This window comes from Hibiscus syriacus, unplaced genomic scaffold, assembly GCF_006381635.1.
Source record: "Hibiscus syriacus cultivar Baekdansim isolate YM2019G1 unplaced genomic scaffold, ASM638163v2 tig00111372_pilon, whole genome shotgun sequence".
Lineage (NCBI taxonomy): Eukaryota > Viridiplantae > Streptophyta > Magnoliopsida > Malvales > Malvaceae > Hibiscus > Hibiscus syriacus.
In genome coordinates, this window is record NW_024063072.1 from 46,767 (window position 1) to 52,757 (window position 5,991).

Below are 5,991 nucleotides of genomic sequence, written 5' to 3' on the forward strand. Positions count from 1 at the left end.
ACCGATCCAGATGCTTAATTTTATGTTTATCATTAAAACTTTGAACAAAATGAATATTGTTTCAACATTTTGAATTGTTTGATTTTGTGGATTGTTGGATTTTGGATTTATGAATGGTGTGAACTTATATGTTTGGTGTTTTATTCATTTTTGCATCATTTACATTATCATTAGTAATATGACCAATTTTGCCATATCACATTATTTATGAATATTGATTTATGAAACTAATGGCTAACCTCTCTTTTGATTGTGATCTTAGCAGCTTAAGCTTATAATTAATAAATCAATTGGCTAAATGATTTTCAAAACCTTGTTTTACAATGTCTTTTTGATTTAACAAAAAGGGGGAGAAGAATAAGTGTTAAATATGTTTTACATGATAAATTGAAGAAGTGTTAAAGTAAGGGGGAGTAATTTCAAAACTTGATTTCAAAAATCTTAAAATTACTAAAATGTTTTGTTATATCAAAAAGGGGGAGATTGTTGAAACATTTTAATATTTCGATATAACAAATTAAGTTAAATGGATTTTAAGATTTTCCAAATGATTTTCTAAAGTATATTCGATATAACTATTCGAATATCAAAACATTACTCTAAATATTTCAAAAAATCATTTTTAATCCTTACTTAAGTGTAAAATTAAGTTTTAATCATAAAACAATTTCAAAATAATTTTACAAAGTATTTCGAACCAATTCAAAGCCAAAAATTACAGATTGCTCAGAGGGAACCGATTCCCCCCCATAGGAGGAACCGATTCCCCCCTGAATGGTTTGGCTCCGAGATTTCCAGAATGCTCGGAGGGAACCGATTCCCCCATAGGAGGAACCGATTCCCCCCTAAACATTTTTGTTCCGAGAATTCCAGTATGCTCGGAGGGAACCGATTCCCCCCCCAGAGGGTACCGATTCCCCCCTGTTCAACGGTCGAAATATTTGAATTTTACACTTAGGGAACCGATTCCCTATGAGAGGGAACCGATTCCCCCCACGCTCCAAGCTGTTTATTAAATGTTTCACACTAAAACGGCTATAATATCTTCTCTAATCATCCCCAACGTTCAGAAGTGATCCAAGGTGTATTTAAGCAAGCTTAGAAGCCATTGATCAACAACAAGAAACATCAAGCAACTAGAATCAAGAGAGAATCAAAGAGAAAGCATCAAACCTCAAGTTTGAGCATTTCAAGCCCATTTTCATTCAATATTCATTTTGGTTTCAAGAACACTTTTTGTGCTCAATTGTATTCATCTTTGAGTGTTCTTTTCTTTGTTCTAGAATTGTGCAAACATCTTACCTTGTGAGGTTTTCTTGTAAGTTTGCAAATTTGTAATCTTCTCTTTGAGAAAAGAGTGTTCTCAAGAGTTGGGGTATACTCTTGAGGGAATTGTAAGGTTATCTCTTTGGCCTCAAAAGAAAGAACAAATTAGTGAATTTGTTGGAAAATCCTTAGTGTGGATAGCTAAGGTAGTGGACGTAGACTTTGTTTGAGAAAGTCGAACCACTGTAAATCGCTGTGCAATTATTTTCAATTTTCTGCAAAAGCTTCCACAAAATTTTTATTGCCAATTCACCCCCCTCTTGGCCAATTTCGTCATTCGATTAACTCAACAATTGGTATCAGAGCCTAACTCATTCGAAGGTTTAATCGCCTCTTGAGTCGATCCGGGAAGAGTTACATCGATTACAAAGTCAATAATGGCCACCACTTCAAACTTCGACTCCGGTCTCGATTCGATGCCCGTCAACAAGCCTCCTTTCTTCAATGGAGCTAACTATGCCTATTGGAAGAATAGAATGATGTACTTCATTCAAGCAAGTGACATGGGAGCATGGAATGCTGTAGAAGAAGGATACATCAAACCTCTCACTCATCCAAGGTTGTGGAGTGAAGGAGAGACAAGAATGTTCCAGCTCAACTCCAAAGCCATCCATATTATTTTTTGTGCTCTTGGACCAGATGAATACGGAAGAGTTTCATCGTATACAACCGCCAAAGAAATATGGGACAAACTTCAAGTCACACATGAAGGTACAGATGAGGTAAAGAAATCAAAAATTAGTATTCTAACGCATAGCTATGAAAATTTCAGGATGAAACCAAATGAAGACATCAAAGCTATGACGGATAGATTTTCAACGATTGTCAATGGTCTCAAATCATATGGAGAGATCATCTCAAATGAAAAGCTTGTGAGGAAGTTAGTCTACTCCCTCCCAAAATCATGGCAATCAAAGAAGACGGCAATCATCGAGTCTAAGGACCTATCGTCCTTAACTCTTGAAGAACTTACGGTTCACTCCTCACTCATGAGATGATGCTTGAAGATGAGGTGGACCTTGATAAAGTTGAAGAGACACCAAAAGAGAAGGAGAAGAAGAAAAACATTGGAGTTGCTCTCAAATCCACAAAATATGAGAGTGATTCTAATGATGATGATGATGACGAGGAAATGGCATTGTTTGCCAAACGGTTCAGAAAAATGATGAGACCTTACCAAGGAAGAAAATTCAAACGAAACGAAGGCCTCAAAAATGAACCAAAAGAGAAGGACCCAATCATTTGCTATGAATGCAAAAAGCCGGGGCATGTCAAATATGATTGCCCACAATTGAAGAAAAAGGGTCAATCAAAGAATAAGCACAAGGCTCATGTGGCTACATGGAGCGATGAAGAAGGTTCCGATGAAGAGGAACAAGAAGTAGCAAACTTGTGCTTGATGGCATTCGGGGAAGATTCTAAGGTAACCTCTAACTCATCCGATTTGATGATTTATCTTATGATGAGTTATTTGAGGAGTACAATGGGTTGGCTTCGGATTATGAGAAATTGTTTTAAAATATAAAAATGATGTTTCAAAATTGAAAAATGAAAACAAACTCATATCCAAAACCAACAACGATCTTGAAAGTAAAATCAAAAATTTGCAAATCAAACTAGAAGAGTTTGAAAAGAAAAATTTAGATTTGCAAAATTTACTTTCAAAGATCAATGATGATCATCAAAGAAAATTGATGATCTTAAAACTTCTTTTGATAAAGTTGGAACAAAACATTTTGAAAAAGGTGAAAATTCAAAATCCAACTTTGTTAGAAAAAGTTTTAGAAACTACAATCATAGAGGTCCCCAAAGAACCTCTAATGGAAAAATCATTAGAAGTGTGTGGGTTCCTAAAGAACTCATTACTACTAAAGATAAAAATATCATACACAAATGGATACCTAAAGGGACTAGGATTTTGGAAACTAATGAATATGGACCCAAAAGAATTTGGGTACCAAAAATCAAAAATTAATCTATGTTTGTAGGGAAAGGAGCATTGCTACAAGGCACGGGAAACAAATTCAAACTCATGGTACCTTGATAGTGGATGCTCAAGACATATGACCGGAGACAAAAGCAGGTTCATTGAGCTTAACGCCAAAAATGGAGGAGAAGTGACTTTTGGAGACAATTCAAAAGGTCACATTGAAGGTATTGATACAATAGGTAATACCTCTTCCATACAAATTAAGAATGTTTTATATGTGAATGGATTAAAGCATAATCTATTGAGTATTAGTCAATTATGCGATAAAGGATTCAATGTCTTATTTGAAATTAATGGTTGTAAAGTCATTGACATTGCATCTAATCGGATTATGCTTGTTGGTCATAGAATAGGAAACATTTACATGGTGCATTTAGATTCTATTGATATGACTAATTTATGCCTAGTTGCTAAGGATGAGCATGATAGTTGGTTATGGCATAGGAGACTAGGTCATGCTAGTATGAGTGTTTTGCAACGGCTAATTCAAGGTGATTTAGTTCGAGGGTTGCCTAAGCTTAAATTTGATAATGATAAATCTGTGATGCTTGTGCTAAAGGAAAACAAAAACGAGTTTCTTTTAAATCTATTAATGATGTATCAACTAGTAGAGTATTACAATTGATCCATTTAGATCTTTTTGGGCCAACTAGAACTACTAGCTTGGGAGGAAAACAATATGCATTTGTCTTGGTAGATGACTATTCTAGATACACTTGGGTTCTATTCTTAAGTACTAAAGATGAAGCATTAGAAAATTTCATCACATTTTCAAAAATAATCCAAAATGAAAAAGGATACTCTATCACTAGTGTTAGAAGTGATCATGGAACTGAATTTGAAAATCTTGGATTTATTGAGTTTTGTAATTCTAATGGTATTAGCCACAATTTTTCAGCACCTAAAACCCCTCAACAAAATGGAGTTGTTGAAAGGAAAAATCGAACTTTAGAAGAAATGGCTAGAACCATGCTTTGAGAAAATAATTTGCCAAAATATTTTTGGGCGGAAGCCACAAATACCGCTTGTTATGTTGTAAATCGAGTAATGATTAGGCCAATTTTAAAGAAAACTCCATATGAAATTCTCAAAAATAAAAAGCCTAACATTAGCTATTTTCATCCTTTTGGATGTAAATGTTTTGTTTTAAACAACGGTAAAGAAAATCTTGGTAAATTTGATGCTAAAAGTGATGAAGGAATTTTTCTGGGTTATTCATTAAATTCTAAAGCTTATCGTGTATTTAATAAAAGAACTTTAGTTGTAGAAGAGTCTATACATGTTGTTTTCGATGATAATCCCCTTCCGAGGAAGGATTCTTCTGTTAATGATGATGTAGGTATTGTACAAGCAAATGACGTTAGACATGACGTTGGAGAATCATCATCAAAGGAAGAAACAAAAGATGAGGAAACTCATGATCCCCTCGAGAATCCAACCATTGAAGAAAGGGAAGTATCTTTCCAAGAGAGTACAACTATGTCAAGGATGGTGAAATTATAGGTGATCCATCAAAAGGGGTAACTACTCGATCTTCTCTTAGAAATATCTGTAATTATGTTGCATTTATTTCATGCATAGAGCCTAAGAACATCAAAGAAGCATTAAAAGATGAACATTGGATTATGGCTATGCAAGAAGAATTAAATCAATTTGAGAGAAGTAAAGTATGGACATTAGTTGAAAGGCCTAGTAATAAATCTACTATAGGTACTAGATGGGTTTTTAGAAATAAACTTGATGAAAGTGGTAATATAGTGAGAAACAAGGCTAGACTTGTTGCTCAAGGGTATACTCAAGAAGAGGGCATAGACTACGATGAAACATACGCTCCCGTAGCTAGGATGGAAGCAATTAGAATGTTATTGGCATTTGCATGTTTCAATGAATTTAAATTATATCAAATGGATGTTAAAAGTGCATTTTTAAATGGTTTTATAAAAGAAGAAGTGTACGTGGAACAACCTCCAGGTTTTGAAGATTCAAATTTTCCGGATCATGTTTTAAAATTGACAAAAGCTCTTTATGGTTTAAAACAAGCTCCTAGAGCTTGGTATGAAAGATTGTCAAATTTTTTAATTGAAAAAGGTTTTTTAAAAGGAAAGGTTGACACTACATTGTTTTTAAAGAGAAAAGGTAAAGATTTATTAGTAGTTCAAATTTATGTTGATGATATAATATTTGGTTCTACTAATGATGTTCTTTGTCAAGAATTTTCTAAGCTAATGCAAAGTGAGTTTGAGATGAGCATGATAGGGGAGCTCTCATTTTCTTGGGACTCCAAATCAAGCAAAGAAAAGATGGAATCTTCATTAATCAAGCTAAGTACGTCAAAGATATGCTCAAGAAATTTGGACTGGAAAATGGGAAACCTCATAACACTCCAATGAGCTCTTCAACAAAGCTTGACTTAGATGAAGGAGGTAAATGTGTGGATGTTAAATTATATAGATCCATGATTGGCTCATTGCTTTATCTGACCGCAAGTAGACTGGACATTATGTTTAGTGTTTGCTTATGTGCTAGATTTCAATCATGTCCTAAGGAATCACATTTACTAGCTGTTAAGAGAATCTTTAGATACCTTAAGGACACTCCTAGTTTAGGACTTTGGTATCCTAGAGACTCTAGCTTTAGCTTGCATGCTTTTTCTGATGCGGATTATGGAGGATGCA